General features: G+C 43.9%; 1 protein-coding gene across 1 annotated transcript in view; it reads left to right on the top strand.

The window, feature by feature from the left end:
- LOC148010123 (peroxisome biogenesis protein 19-1-like) overlaps positions 1–16,584 on the top strand; it is a 102,484-nt gene that overhangs the window by 52,554 nt on the left and 33,346 nt on the right. The window lies entirely within an intron of this gene.

Raw genomic sequence — 16,584 nt, 5'->3', positions numbered from 1 at the left:
AGGGTGTTAGTAGATTAGTCAGTTTATGGTTGAGTCTGTACATGTGGTATAGCATGTTGGGCACAAAGATATTTCCTGAATCAAGAGATATTTTTCAATGCTCCAAAGGATAGCAAAGGCAAGAAGAAGAAGACATCTTCTATGCCTTCAGGATAGCGAGAGGCATGGTTGAGTTTGTACATGTGGTACAACAACAAATATCTCTTGATTAAGCAAATATCCATTGTCAATTCAACAAAGATATTTGCTGTTGTTCTCACTTGATTCTTGATCTGGTCATCAAGTTCCTCTTCACTTTGTTGGTCATCAGTCTCCTTATACCTTGAAGGGCGTGTATCTTGCCCAATAGCAACATTTTTAGCTTGTCGTTCATGGTCCGAGCCTTGTCCAAGGTTAGGCATTGTATTTCCTTAATTTTCATGTGAATGTTCATACTGAGAGTAAAAATCAGCACTAGCACAAAGCTTTGACTTGCAATCAGGTGCCTCGAGCCCACGGAATCAAGGGATTGGGTGGTATCCCGGAAAATGGAACCATGAGACCAGCCTTTCTTTTGTGGATGGGTGGTAATTCCTTGATTACAACCTAGTTACAACAACAACATTTATTACAAAACTGAGAAATGTAAATTGACTTATAATCTTGGACAATAGACACCCTGTTGGCCCCAAAATTGGCACCCCTTTCGGTATTTCTTTAACTTAATTGAAGAAGAAGTTGATGTATAATGGGATTTTCCCAATTCCTTTCGGTATTCCAACTTCCCTTGCCGTCGAAAATGACTAGCAAGTTTTCAATCTGATTTGCCCCTTTGATTTGAGTAGTCAATTACCCTTCACTTGCTTTGATGGAGATGGAAAATGCCCCAAATTCATTGATTTGTTGGTCCCTCCACTTGAATTTGATTGAAAATTGCTTCAGCCTTGTTGAATCCAAGTCTTTGTAACAAAACATGGATCTTGGACATGGTTGTAGCTATGGAGGTTGAAATGTAGTAACTAGAACCATGACAACATAGGCAAATGACACTAATTGTTACTCGGTTGAATTAGGTTTCAAGATAGAATGCTTGGACTCATAAATACAATCCCGAGTAGGACATGACAGGGACTCACAGTGAAGTACAAAGTACAATAGCATTGCATTGAAAGATAAACCAAGTACATGCTTTTCAATTTTTTCCAGCTTCTTCACTCTCCTCACTGTGCTTGTGGGATACAAGTCTCCTCATCATGCAACATACATCATTTGACCTATTTTTCAACTCCCCTTCTCAAATGATGAATTCCTTCACTTGTTGGCTTTTGCTCCCCCTACATGATGACATGGCCCGAGAGACTAGCTCATGGGCAGCCTAGTCAAGTCAAGCTTGAAATTTTACATTTTTGGCAAGGGTTTTTTTCAATACAAATCCACTTAGGGAAATAAAACATCCACTATGGGAAAAACATGATCCACTATGGGAAAGATACGATGAAAATTTCTTTAGAATAATCTGTCAGAGTTTTTGATGGTGGCTGAAGCATTTTCTTCTTCGTCTCCTTCATTCATAAACTGACCTTGATGGTGATCATCTTGCACCTGTTGTGCTCTCTTCTTGTGGAAACATTCACTAGCTACATGGCCAGTCTTGCCACAGTAATGACAAATAATTCGGTCCTTGTTGCTGTTAGTGGTAAATCCTCGACCATGTCCTTTTGCTGCATAAGTACCCTTGGTGCACAAGAGGTTATCCCTTGAGCTGGTTTCTTTTACATCCTTGCTTTTAAATTTGCTTTCTCCATCAAGCAGTGAGTACTCAATATCTTTGAGTGAGAGACTGGGAACATTACTTAGTGTTAAAACAAGGTTCTCATATGGTTCATGATTAACACTGGCAAGTAGTACTGCTATTGTCTCATCCTCATCAATGTTCTTTTTAAGAGTTGCTAGCTGAGTTTTAAGGCTCTTGAACTTATTGATGTGTATAGTCATAGATAAATTGTCTTTTACATCAAACTTATAAACCTGCATGAGTAATTTTACATTTGGGTTCTTTGCTTGTGTACCAAAGATCTTGTCAAGCTCTTTCCATGCCTTCTTTGCACCCGTGATGCTAGAGATGTGGTGTAATACATCATCTAATAGACCCCAAGCAATAATACCTAGAGCTTTGTTGTTCATCTTCTTCCATGCCTTTGTTTTAGGTTGGTCTTCTGTAGCATCTTCCTCTTTAGCATCTTCTTTCTTGTCATCTGCATCGTCTTCCTCAAAGAGATCCTAGAGGTCTTTTCTCATGAGATGGTACATGGTTTTCTCCTTCGAGGCGTGAAAAACTTTGCTATCTGTTCTAGTTCAGTCATCTTAGAAGGAGGTCTTACCATGCGAACACTCAGGCAGTGCCTATCATTTTACAAAGAAATTCAGACTTACAAATGGGTTTGATCAATAGGGCTTTAAATCATTACAAGTGCTGAGAATGAGCTTTTGAGTAGCTGAGGTAAAATCAGTGAATAGCTTGTTCATGAGTGAGCTAAATACACAAGTGCCAAGAGACATTGATTGAGTATCAAGAGATACTATTGATGTTGAATCTCCTTGTTGAGCTAGATGTTGCTCAATGATCTCCTCCCGTTACTGATTTGGAGTGCTGTGGATTGAGTTAGAACTCAGATCGGAGTGGCAGGAGTGAGGAACTGAAGTGTAAAGTAAGCTTGAACCACAAAAGCTCTGGCTGCCCTATATTAGGGTTTTTGTACCCAATTGTCTTTCTGTCTGCTGCAGCACGTACACACAACTATTTCTCGAAAGATTTGATATAGAGAAGGCTCATATACCAGGCTTAAAAAGCCCTATGGTTTTGAGTTGGATTGTAGCTTGGCTATGGTGGCCAAGAAGAGATGCGTGAGAACGAAGTAGGAGATGAACTCAAATGCTTGCACTGAGTTGACCAGAGATTGTGAGGGACTCAGGGAGTAGTGAGAAAAGCTAGACCATGCCCACCATGGCTTTGATACCATGTAACAAAACATGGATCTTGGACATGGCTGTAGCTATGGAGGTTGCAATGTAGTAACTAGAACCATGACAACATAGGCAAATGACACTAACTGTTACTTGGTTGAATTAGGCTCCAAGATAAAATGCTTGGACTCATAAACACAATTCCGAGTAGGACATGACAGGGACTCATAGTGAAGTACAAAGTACAATAGCATTGCATTGAAAGATGAACCAAGTACATGCTTTTATAGCTTTTTCAGCTTCTCCACTCTCCTCATTGTGCTTGTGGGATACAAATCTCATCATGCAGCATATATCATTTGACCTATTTTCCAACAATCTTGGATATTCCAATTTTTGGCACGCTTTCCGAAGCTGTTGCTAAACCCTAATTTCTACTGTAGATTAGGGTTTACAGCAGAGAAATATGAAATTTCTCAGCCTTTGGTGATCTCAATGTTGTAATCTTCGGATCAAGGCTATAGAAAGGTTGGGAGATGGAAGAGAATACCGAGGAGAGAGAAAATTCATCACTTTGTTCGCAAATAATTGAAGAAAATCAGTCATTTACTGTTGCTGTGCTCTCTCAACGCCCTGTAGATGCTAGCACCTATTGTTGATTAGTCTTCTCTTGTCCCTAACTGCCTGAGAAGGTTCTCCAATGGGTGCAGATCAAATCGGCAGCATCTCCTCTCTCTCTCTTGTAGACTGAATGCTCTAAAAATGCCTTTGTCTAGCCTCTAAAGATGTTTTTCAATGTTAATGGAATTTTTTAACAAATGACAGCCTTTCCAAATGGTTTTTTCAGCATCCATAGTTAAATATTATTTAAAGTCTTTAAATATTAAAAATTAATCTAATAATTATTTTGGGGCCCAGAAAAATAATGTGACAGGCCAATAATTAAATTGGCTAGGCAACTTCCATTTTCGAGTGTGTCTGTGCTATCTTTGACTATCAGATTGTTGTTAGGTACCATTAAAAGCCACTTCTCTAGTATCACCAAGTAACACTTATGGCCAAATGAATGACCTAGGCTAACAACTGGCATCAGATACCACCAAGTACTTGTGCGGTATAACTTATAGCAACTTTTGCCTTTGACATCCTATGATTTCCTTGGGTCGCAGTCTCATAGATTTACTCTAACCCCAGTTACACCTCACATGTGCAATATTTACTTAACCATGTGATTAAAAATTAATTCACATGTTAAGTGAGTTTTCAAAAATACATGTCCTCATGACACCAGTTACTGCTTTCCACAGTCTGCCTACACTTGCTAGACATTGTTATTGCCATTTGGGATTTTTTCAAGGCGTTTTCTATTTTTTCTAGCATGTTTTTCAGTGACCAATATTTATTGCTTGTCAGCCAACAATTATTGCTGGTCAGCTAGCATTTATGGCCTCCTTTGGATTAGATTGGTCAGTTTTTTAATGTCTTGGCTATTTATAGCCAGCCTTTCCACTTGGCAGACACATAGTCTTCATTCTTCAGTCTTCCCTTTGCAGGTGCACACTTTGATACTCTGACTCTTCGTGCTTGGTGTTGCCATCATCATCAGCCTGATTTGGTGCCCTCACTGACGCTTTGGGTTGCATGTAGGGACTGATCAGTCCATTATCATTGTATCAACATTCTTCTTTAGTCAGTGCAGTATTCTTTCCTCATCATCTTCTTTCTCTCTTTCTCTCTCACTTTCTGCTTCTCTTTGTGTTCGTATTTCTCACAATGGGAACTCCAACAATCACAATGTGTGACTAGCCTTCCCTTTATTCAAATGTCATTGAAAGAATAAAGAATGAAGTGATAGTGATAGACGCTCTCCACTTGTAGTGTACAGATGTGCGAGTATTGTCAGTGTAGTAATATATGGGCGGCTAGGCATAAGCGCCTTTACCTCCAGCAATATGTTGAGAATGAGTTGGAGAAAGTGTGAGAGAGTCAAGATGAGAGAAAAATTTTATTTTCTTCATGAGAAAACCCTAAAATCTGCCTGTTGCTTACTCCAGCCTGCATTTAATGCAATCACCTACTGCCAGGTACCTCTAAAATGCTGTCACTTGATCATCAATGTTATTGCCAGCCCTTGGAAGGTGTCTCCTTGCTGTCCCTTGCTATTGAGGCCCCCATATGGCTGTCTTCTGTAGCAAATTACTGTTCTTTGATTAGAAAATGGACCAACAACTTTCTCCCTTTCTCTCTCCCAAGCTGTAAATTGATTAAATGGTTGAGACCCAACCCCCAAAAACATTTTCTCAGTTTGTATGGGCATTTTTGCAAAGTGGTAGCCTTCTAAGGGCATTTTTGCAAAGTGGTAGCCTTCTAATCTCACTTTCCAACATTATGTAGCCATTTAATTAACTTTCAGAATTAAATTATCTTGAAAATTAATTTCAACTCTTTTGACCTTGCCCAAAATTAAATGTGCCCATCCGTAATTAAATTGGCTAGGCTATTTGCAACCTAGAGTGGTTTCCAATCTCAATTGATATTTAGAATGACATTAATTAATTAATTAATACTAGTTCCTAATATCACCACTGATATTTATCGGCCAAACTAGTATCCTAGGGTCAAAATCGACACCAATTGACCACCAAAACTTAGTCGGCATTGTGAGAGTGCGCAACGGAAGAAGAACACGAACACAGAGGAGAGGAGAGAGAAAGCAGAGAATGAAGGAAGAAAGTCTGCACTGACTGAGATGAATGCTGAATACACTGAAATGGACAGAGCAGTCCCTGCACGCAGCCCGGAGCGTCAGTGAGGGGACCAGGACATACTAGAAGCAATGGCAGCACCAATGCCGGAGACGGAGATGACGGAGGCAGTGCTGAACCTGCAGAGCACAATGCTGGAATGACTGGGGGGGCTGCTATATATAGCCCCCAAGCCAGAAAACTGGCCGACCTGCCAAATCTGGCCGACCTGGCCAGATTTGGCCGACCAGCCAGATCTGGGCGACTTTGGCCACAGATCTGGCCGACCTGCCCAGAAAATGGGCCGATTGTAGAAAAACAGGCCAGTTTGGGCTGTATGACACCCACAGGCTGCTGACTGACAAGGACAGCCACAAAATGAACTGACAGAGCTCCTCTGTTTCCTGTCAGACTCTGACAGGAGCTCACAACCAGGAGATGACAGACTGAGAATGATAAAGAGCAGGCTAACACCCCCTCTCAACTCCTGGGAGAGACTGAAGACCCAAGAACCGCATGTGATGAAGCAAAGAAGCTCCTTCATGGAAGGAGAACCATCAAGACTGAGCATCCGCAACTTCTTCTCCAAGGAAATTTTGTGGGCAAATGTCTTGTGCTGATACAAAGACGCAAGCTTCGTCCACACTTCCGCCGTGGTCTGTAACCTGTGAACATGTACAAGAACAGAATCATGGAGACTCATAAAAAGAAAGGAACGGGCTCGAGAGTTGAGCCTATCCCATAAGGCTGCACGGTCCATAGAGGTGCCATCGGACGAATCCACGGGGGGACGGTCGATGGGTGAAGAAACAAGTTCCCAAAGGTCAAATGTATCGAGGATGCAGGCCACCTTGCATGACCAGAGGGAGTAGTTGGAACCATCCAACTTATCTTCCTTCGGAAAGGAAGGGAGAATTGGCACCTGAATAGAGGGAACCAAAGAAGGCATCCGCACGTCTGAAGCAGTCTTCACGGAAGAAACCTTCGCTGTAGATGGAATCCTTTGAGATGCATGGACTGAAGAAGGACGAATGCGAGGAGGTTCTTCCCGATGTCGAATCTCACGATAATCCCGCCTCTGCTCAGAGGAATGATGAGAAAGAAGTTCATCCTCTGAGTCGTCAAAGCCTGAAAACTGGTAAGACATCTTCCAATTTGCAAAATACCAAAGAAAGTTGTGCCACTGTCGAAATAGGACCAGCAATGTGGTCACCAACCACCAAGACGCAGGCAGAGAGTGCCTACAAACACCTGGATCTGCAAAACGCAAAGATAACTGATGTCGAACACCAGAGAAGAGACCACCAGCACCGGGAAACAGACCGGACAGAAGTCGCCAGCAGGAATGTGCCGCCTGAAGTGGTAGCGACCAGCAGAACAGGAAAACGCAGCCTGTAGGGAGGTTGCCCAGCAGAAGGAGGGACAGCCTGGTGGAAAACGCAGGGTTTCTGCGTCGCTGGATGACGTGGCAGCCTCTGCAGTCAGCGTGGGCAGCAAAACGCAGGCTGAAAGGCCTCCTGTAGAAGTCGCCTGGCAGTTGGTGATCAGTTGGCAGCAGCAATAGGGTATCTCACTCCTGAGGGTATGTCCTCCGTGCTCTCAATCAGGCGATGATACCGTGTGAGAGTGCGCAACGGAAGAAGAACACAAACACAGAGGAGAGGAGAGAGAAAGCAGAGAATGAAGGAAGAAAGTCTGCACTGACTGAGATGAATGCTGAATACACTGAAATGGACAGAGCAGTCCTTGCACGCAGCCCGGAGCGTCAGTGAGGGGACCAGGACAGACTGGAAGCAATGGTAGCACCAATGCCGGAGACGGAGATGACGGAGGCAGTGCTGAACCTGCAAAGCACAATGCTGGAATGACTGGGGGGGCTGCTATATATAGCCCCCAGGCCAGAAAACTGGCCGACCTGCCAAATCTGGCCGACCTAGCCAGATTTGGCCGACCAGCCAGATCTGGCCGACTTTGCCAGATCTGGCCGACCTGCCCAGAAAATGGGCCGACTGCAGAAAAACAGCCCAGTTTGGGCTGTATGACACCCACAGGCTGCCGACTGACAAGGACAGCCACAAAATGAACTGACAGAGCTCCTCTGTCTCCTGTCGGACTCTGACAGGAGCTCACAACCAAGAGATGACAGACTGAGAATGATAAAGAGCAGGCTAACAGGCATAACTTATTATAACTTTTGCCTTTGATACCCATTGCATCCTGAGGGTCCTTGGCTTGTTACCACGGAATAACTGCCATGTATATCACATGTGCTAAACAACGTGGTACATTTGATTAGTAACTTCATTAAATGTTATTGGCAAGATTAAAGCATCTTAAAATTTCACATCCCCGTGACAATGGATCCCCATGTTGGAGCGACCGTGGACTTGGTAGCTTTATGGGATTGGCTTAATGTTAGAGCTTGCTTTTTCCTCTTTTTGAGTTGTGCAAATTATGTACTTGTGCAAATGAGACGTATCTGAAGCATCTTAGAGGTTGGAAAGAGATTAGCATGTCTTTACTAGGTCTAGACATTCAGGCATTGCTTAACCCTTGAGTTGAAGCTTTTATAGCTAGTTGATCTAGATTTCCTTATGAGAAAGGATCACATCAACAAGATAGAGGGCCCATTGACATCAACTCATTGAGTCATATTACTTCTCTAAGAGATTGGCTTCAAGATCTTGGCACTTGTGACAGCACCACCACTGTGGGTGACATCACATTGGTGCTTATTTGTGGTGTTGGCAGCTTGCCTCTCATGGTCGATTGTCCATCTTTGAGCTTCATCTTGGAAGTTCTATATGTTTCGGACTTGGGCTTCCATCTCCACTTAGTTCATGGCATTACAAGACTTGGTACCCAGATTGTCTTCACCAAGCATGTTATTGTGAGTCATTCTTGCTATAGGTTGGTAGGAAAAGGGGGCTATGCATGCTTCATTCCCCTTCCTATGTGAAAGGCACTTTGAGCCAATTTTCACTTGTTGCACCCGTTCCCATTTATGTATCGCCCTTGTATCCTCCATCTCACAAGTTATATCCCATCCCCCATCATCTTCTCTGGTGGTTCCTTTGTATCCTCCATCCCTTTCAAAGAGGGACAATATTGGTGATGGAGTTGTGGTTGCCTTGGCCCTTTGTGTTTCAAAGGGGGGGAGGTTTCCCAAGATCGTGAGGAGATTCTTTATGGATTGTAGTCTTTTACAAGCCTTTCCTTCATGTGGCGGCCTCTTCCCTCGTTGTTGAGTCTCTATTCTTGGTGCTTGCATACTTATCTCATGGCCCTTGGTCCCTATTGTTCTTTCTTGGCAAGTTATGATACCTTTGATAGCTCCTCACTATCGTCTTACAATTGGGTTAGTGATGTGGACTATGGCTTACCCATTCTTGATTAGAGTTTTTTGGAGTGATCTATTTGAGGCCTTTTCACTATCATTGGCCTAGCCTATGGTGGCCTCCAGTTGGATTGTGCTTTTATATTCTTACTTCTTGGCTAGCATTCATCATAGACGAACTTCACAGGTAGTGACACTCTTCCCACCCTTGGATTGGTTCCATAATCTTTGGCATTTCGACACATCCAGGATTCGAGAGGGGGTGTAAATAGAGTTGTGTGTGTCATGTTTAGTCATCTCCTACTTGTGAGATGCTTTAGTTGGAGTCAAGCAAGGACATTGGGGCTCTGACATTGAGTTTGTTTATCATTTTAGATACCATAGATGGAGGTGTTACCTATGTATTTCAGTTTTGGCACGGTGGTTATTTTGGTCATTTTGGTGGGTTGACTTGGGTGCCTACATTTTGTTACACTTATCATTTGTTACAGTTATCGAGTTCCTCTTACGTTTTGGTGTGAATGCTCCCTTATCCATGGCCACTTTTTAACCTTCTAGTTGGAGAAGGGTTTTTTTCCTTGTGTGAACACCCCTTAGTGGGTGTGGTACGTAATACCTTAGGGATTGTACTTCATAATCATTCTCACATAGTGGATGTGACCTTTCATCACTCTCTTCTGTTTTGTTGTTGACTCGTTCATTGTGAGTGCATGAGTGTGCACGTGCTGCTGAACTTAACCCTAACCTAATGGTGGTATCGGAGCTATATCTCTCAGCTGCTGCCACTTTGCTGATGAGCTGCTGACACTTCAGCTGCCATTGAGTCTCGAACTTGGTCTACTATTGGTAGTCTATTCTGCTCGTCATGTAGGATAGCTTCAAATGTATGGTCGAACTTGCAGCTGATGTACAAGGCTTCTTCCACCATGAGGGCCGTTACAATTTATGGCCAGCACCAGCGATTGAAGTTTGAAACCAAAGATACGATTCAATCATTCCTACTTCGAGTTACCCAAATCTAGGACCAGCTTCGGACTATGCAATTTGCCCTACCAGAGGCACATCTTGTTGGTACAGTACTCTACAAGCTTTCTTTGGAGTTTGATGGAGTGGTGAATGATTTATGGGTGCAGACCTCTACGACTCCTGTCAGCTTTCTTTATATGTCCTCGATGTTGCTTGAGGATGAGGCGACATTGCGACTACAAGGGCGGCTTTCGTCACATTATGGAGGTTCAGGTGAGGCTCTTGCAGCTTCAGAGAGGGGTTCGAAGAGGAAGAAGTCGAAGGCCCAGTGTTACCAGTGTGGCAAGAAGGTGTTAGTAGATATGTCAGCTCATGTGTGAGTGTGAGCTGCAGAGGCTTGGGCATATTATTTAGGCTATTTAGGTATTTTTTATTGTGTTATTTTATGGTCATATTGGGCATTTATTGCTGGCCGACTTGACATATTTTATGGCATTATTCATGCCTATTTATTTAGGGCTCCTCCTCCTCAGTTGGTTAGTCTACCACTTGGAGGTCCCGTGGAGAGAGGAGCCGGTGCTGGTGCCCACGCAGCCAGTGACTCACTGTTGTATGCGATAGTCTCATGTCTGATATATGGATTTCATTTCTCGAGCATACATCTGAGTTCTCATCTGTATTGTGTTCTTTCTTTCCCTTTCTCTTTTGTTTTGTGTTTCAACAGTTTATTACAGCTTATGTCTATACTTCCATTGCTGCACCACTTTTGACATGGTATTAGATGTCAGGATTTGTGCTTCTGCTGTGTTTTCTTGCTGATTTCAGGACTGTTTTCACCCTTGCTGATTAGGTGACTGTTGCTCCATACAGGCGACCTGTTTGACCTGTGTTTTTTGTAGATTTGCCATCGCTTACCGTCTACAGCCCCTTTGCTGCCTGCGTTTTCAGGTTTCAAACTGCTGTGACAGTTTTTCAGCCTGTTTGTGGCAGTACTCAGCCTACGTTTTGGTGTTCCTGACTCCTTGGCTGGGCGACTATATCTTCAGGCCATTTTTCTGTTTTTGGCAGTTTTTGACTTTTTGCAGCAACTTTTGTCTTCTTTTGGTCAGATTTTGGGTTATACTGTATGTGAACTCTTGTTTTTTGCAGTCCGTGCTCGTGTTTTGGCTGTGTTCCCTCTCCAAATATCTTCTCTTTCTTCTCTTCTAAATCCTCCACAGATGGCTCCTCCATGCACATCCACTGATGACAAGCTCCATGGACCTGATTATTACACGTGGAGTGCGGTGATGAAGGCTTGATTTATCTAGAAGCCGTTATGGTACGTGGTTGGCGGAGCTCTTACACGCCCTCAACAACCTTCTTCTGTTCTGGTTGATTTTGATGAAGACAACCATGAGGAAGTAGTGCTTACATGGGATTTGGATGATGCTCGTGCTTATTCGGCCTTACTTCGGTGTATTTCCAAAGAAGTCCTACCGATGGTCACCTCCTGCAGGATAGCTTCAGACGTATGGTCAAAGTTGTAGTTGATGTAGGAGGCTCCTTCCACCATGAGGGCCGTTACTCTTTATGACCAGCTCCAGCAATTGAAGTTTAAAACCAAAGATAGAATCCAATCATTCCTGCTTCTCATTACCCAAATCCAAGTGCCCTATCAAAGGCACATCTTGTTGGTACGGTACTCTACAAGCTTCCTTAGGAGTTTGATGGAGTGGCGAATGCTTTATGGGTGCAGACCTCTACGACTTGTGTCAGTTTTCTTTATATGTCCTTGATGCTACTTGAGCATGAGGCGACTTTGCGTCTACAAGGGTGGCTTCTGCCACATTATGGAGGTTTAGGTGAGGCTCTTGTAGCTTTAGAGAGAGGTTCGAAGATGAAGAAATCGAAGGCCTAGTGTTACCACTATGGCAAGAAGGGCCATTTATGGAAGGATTTCAACGAGTTAGTGGCTTCCGGGAAGAAAAAGGAGCAGAAGACAAAGTGAGATGCGGACTTCTCCAACGAGTCATCATCTGTCTCAGATTCCGACTTAGATCCTCCGGTCAAGGCGAAGTCCAAGGTGCGGAAGGGATCCTTTTCTTCGGATCATGAGAAGGGCTTGGTGGCCCCTTCCTCAGCTGCTTTCTAGTGGTGTTTGTACATACCGTTGTGGGAAATAAAGACCCCCCTCGGAGTTTGATAGATCTCATGACCTAGAAAGAATTGAAGAAGTTCCATATCCATTAAATCAAACTTCTCATGAAGTGTTGCCTTCGTCAGCTCGACCATTTGAGTATGGTCACCGGTCACAATCAAGTCGTCCACATAAAGAACAAACAACACACGACCTCCACCTAAGGTGTATACATACAACTGAGGGTCGGCGTTGGAATGCTGATACCCTAATTTCTCTTAGAGGAACGAGTCAATTTTCTCATTTTAAGCATGGGGAGTCGGCTTAAGACTATAAAGAGCCTTCCGTAACCTGTACATCTTATCATCAAAAGAATTGAAGCCGAGAGGTTGCTCGACATAGATTTCCTTCTTTAACTCCCCATTTAAGAAGGCAAACTTCACATCCAGCTGATAGACCGGCCATCTCCTATGGCTAGCCAAGGCAAGAACTATGCGAATAGTGGCCATTTGAGCTGTAGGGGCAAAAGTATCATGGAAGTCAATGCTTGGGAGCTATGCAAAACCTTTCGCAACAAGGGGGCCCTTGTGCTTGTCCAATGTGTCATCATTGCGGTACTTGGTTTTGAAGACCCATTTGACTCCAATGATCTTCTTATGATGAGGAGGCTTTGGCACGAGATACCAAGTTCCTCTCAATCGACTCCAGCTTCTACTCCATTGCTTTCCGCCAGTGATTGTGCTGTAAAGCCTCCTTCACATAAGTGGGCTCTTGATCCTGCATGACAGAAGTCATCAAACAGAAATGAGTGTAAACGAGCTCAGTGTGTTATGCTTGGTTCCTCCGAGAACACCGTGGACCATCCTGTGGCTGCCACTCCTCAATCCCTGCATTAGAAAGAGTGTCACGAGCCCAATGAGGAGAATGCTAGATCTTGCCTTGTCGCTCTCCAGTTACTGAAGTTTCAGGAGGATCCACCGATGGCGGGAGAGCAGTCGGTGAATTCGATGGCTGAGAACTAAGCAAGAACAGGGTGTTTCTCACCCCCCTTTGAAGTTGAACCGAACATCATGGCTCGTGTAGACATCTCGCTTAATAGGATCATATAATTGGTAGCCTTGAGATTGGGAGCTATAGCCCACAAACACTTGTCTTTTGGAAGTTGCTTCAAATTTGTCACGCTGTGTCTTCAGGATGTAAACATAGGCATCACACGCAAAAATCCTAAAATAAGAAATATGTGGCTTGGACCCAAAGTATGTCTCATATGGAGTCATACTAACAACAACGGAAGTAGGGGAACGATTAAGGATCTGAACTGCAGTAGCCACAGCCTCAGCCCATAGACACTGAGGTGTCTGACAATGCTCCATCATGGTACGGGCCATCTCAATCACATTGCGATTCTTCCGCTCCAAGATGCTGTTCTCTTTAGGGGTGTTTGTATTGGCAAGCTCCTGGTGAATACCATGATTTGCACAAAAACGAGCAAACTCATTAGAAACAATTCTTTGCCTTTATCTGATCGTAAGGTCTTCAGCTCCCGGCTTGATTGGTTCTCCTCAAAGAGCAACCAATACTTAAAGTTGGAGAAAGCCTTTGACTTCAACTTCAAGAAATAAGCCCATGTCATTCTGTTGTAATCATCCATAATTAGCATGAAATACAAGCTCCCTCTAAGGGACTGTGTTCTCATCGGTCCACAAAGATTGGTAGAAACAAGCTCCAAGGGTGTAAAAGACCGCCTCAAAGCCTTGTTGGAACAACATCACGAGTTTGCTTCCCATGGATGCAGGATACACAAGGTTGTTGGCTCACCACAATATCCGGCAAACCTCGAACAAGTAGTTCCTTTGACGCCTTCCGAAGGTAATCATAATTGAGGTGGTTAAACCGAGCATGCCAAAGCTCAGTCTGAGTTTGGGAGGTGAGAAGAAGAGAAGTCAAGGCAGAAGAAAACCGTAACTTGTAGACTCCATTCTCCTCATAACCTGAAGAAAGAACCTGTCTCGATCCATGATCAAGAATTCGAAAAGAATCCTCATCAAATTCAACCAAAAGGTCGAGGGCACAAATCTTGTGCACAGAAAGGAAATGGTACCCCAAAGCTAGCACATCAAGTACCTTAGATGTATGGGCACTACCACATCCATTTGGAATAAGATGTATATTGCCCCGTCCTTGTATAGGAATAAACAAATTGTCTCCAATGAGAATCTCGCCACTCGAAGGCCGCAAATGAGCAACGCCTGCTTAAGAAGGAGTCATGTGCCGGGAGGCACCACTGTCAACAATCCATTCCTGAGTGTATGGGGCTGTCAATGCAACATTAGAAGCCGTCAAGGTCGAATCTTCAACCACCTCCAAGTGGAGGAAAGCAGCTGATGAGGGAGTAGCCACTGCTCCAAAATCCTTTGAAGATTTCTCCTTCTTCTCCTTGTTAGGGCAATCCTTCTTCTAGTGGTGTGTTTTGCCACAAATGTGACAAGTAGACTCCTTTTCTTTGTCCTTCTTAGATTTGTCCTCCTTCTTTTGGTCCTTCCCCTTCTTCTGAGAGGACTAACCAACCGAGGCCTCAGATTTCAAAGCATTGGTACCTTTTAGTTGCTCCTCTTGGTCCAAGACCATAGGAACCAACTCTTCCCACCAAAGAGTCTCAGATTGCCCTGAAGCAATCAAGGCAGGATAAAAACCACTGAAGCGGGGCGGTAACTGTGAAAGAAGAGTTATCGCCATGTCTTCAGAAGTGATCACCTTCCTTGCGTTTTGTACTTGCATCTGAAGCTGCCTCAACTTGTTCATATGTTCCCGCATAGAAGATGACTTGTTAACACTCGTGGCCCGCATTTGCACTTCCAAAGAAACTCGCTTCATGATGGTCATCCGATTGTACATTTGATTAAGCTCAGCCATATGTCCCGAGCCACCGTCAAATGCTCGATATGAGAGAATGGCTGTAGTACATGAGAGAAATAAAAACGAGCGAATGCGAACATTGAGTTTATCCCAATGTGCCTGAGCCTTTGCCAGCTCCACCTTATCACTGGAAGAGAGTTGGGACTCATCTCGCAAAGAAGGATGATGAATAGCCTTCGTAACAAGCTCCACCAAATCATAGGATTCCAGAACGGCAAGCATCATGACCCGCCAGATGCAGTAATTCTTGCTATCAAGCTTTTGATTTGATGGAGAAGCTGGTAAGATAGGCACCTCCTGGTCCATGATCGCCTGTAACTCAGTCTTGGCCTCAGAAGACATCTTCACCTACAATGCTTGCATAAAACACAAAGAGCACCCCTCCTCTGACTGTGAAAATACAGCCTGTTAGGGCTCTTGGTTGCTCATCTTGCTTCTTTATCCACTGGAGGCAATGAAAAGGTAAAATCTGCACTTGGAAGGCCCCAAACACAGCCTTCTTCCTTCTCTAACAGCAAAAAACAGCAGCAGCTTTAGCAGATCTTCTCCTTTCTTGCATGCACACGCTCACCTCAGTCTTGTTTTGATGCGCAACCCATGTGCTCGCACTTGAATGCTGAAAACACATTCTTGTCTCGCGCTGAAATCTCCTCTTCAGTTTGATCCACCCTGGGTCAGTCGTTCAATACTCTAATACCATGTCAAAGTGGAGCAATGCGAAAGCGAATGATCAAGACAAAGAGTGAAGTGAGAGAGAGAGAGAAAGAGACGAGAGAAAGAGACAGTGAAACATAGAAAATCTGTAGTGAAGAATGCTGTATAAGGATGCAGAAATATACACGGGTGCAGAGAGAATATCTGCGTATGTCTCCACCTTGAAGATCTCAGTCTCCGTCAGCCCTGAGAGCAGTCTCCACGGTTTGCAGCCTGAAATTTGTGAAAACCAACTGACCAAGACTGCTGGAATTAGGGCCTATAAATAGGCTGGAAAAAACACGAAAAACCATGCAGGTCGGATGCAGCTGACTGCTGTCTGACTGCCTGCCAGGTGTCAACTGCGCTGCTGTCTGACCTGCCACGTGGCATCTGCCCTGCTGCCTGCGCTCCTGCCACATTGACAGCCTGCTGAAAACTGCACCTGCTTGTCCAGGGAATGCCACTCTCTAACAATTTGGAGGTGGTTGGGAAAAAGGCATATTTTTAATATAGATATCCTTGGATCTGACTCTAATTCAAATACATGTATCCACCTTACTCATTTGAGTACATGCATTGCCCCCTAGAGTTCCTCTCTATACAAGATGGCAACCCCTTAGGAGGTTTGTGCTCCTCCCATGGTTTGTGCTTGTGGTAGGCAGTATATGCCATTTCTTACCTATTTTCCAATGTTGCTAGGACTGTGCTCTCCTACGTTTGATGGGTGTCTTGTAAAGTTTAATGGTTGTAAAGGTCTCTATGGACAATCCTGCATCTCTCCTCATTGGATCATTATAGCTGCAAAGCTTACTTATGAGACTTGTAATGGGTACAGAATATACCCAAGAGTATATACTGTCATG

The sequence above is a fragment of the Lygodium microphyllum genome, chromosome 30, assembly GCF_053477565.2.
Source record: "Lygodium microphyllum isolate KBCC chromosome 30, Lygodium_microphyllum_v1.1.10, whole genome shotgun sequence".
Lineage (NCBI taxonomy): Eukaryota > Viridiplantae > Streptophyta > Polypodiopsida > Schizaeales > Lygodiaceae > Lygodium > Lygodium microphyllum.
The sequence above is the reverse complement of the archived record's forward strand: the minus strand, read 5'-3'. Positions and strand labels throughout refer to the sequence as shown.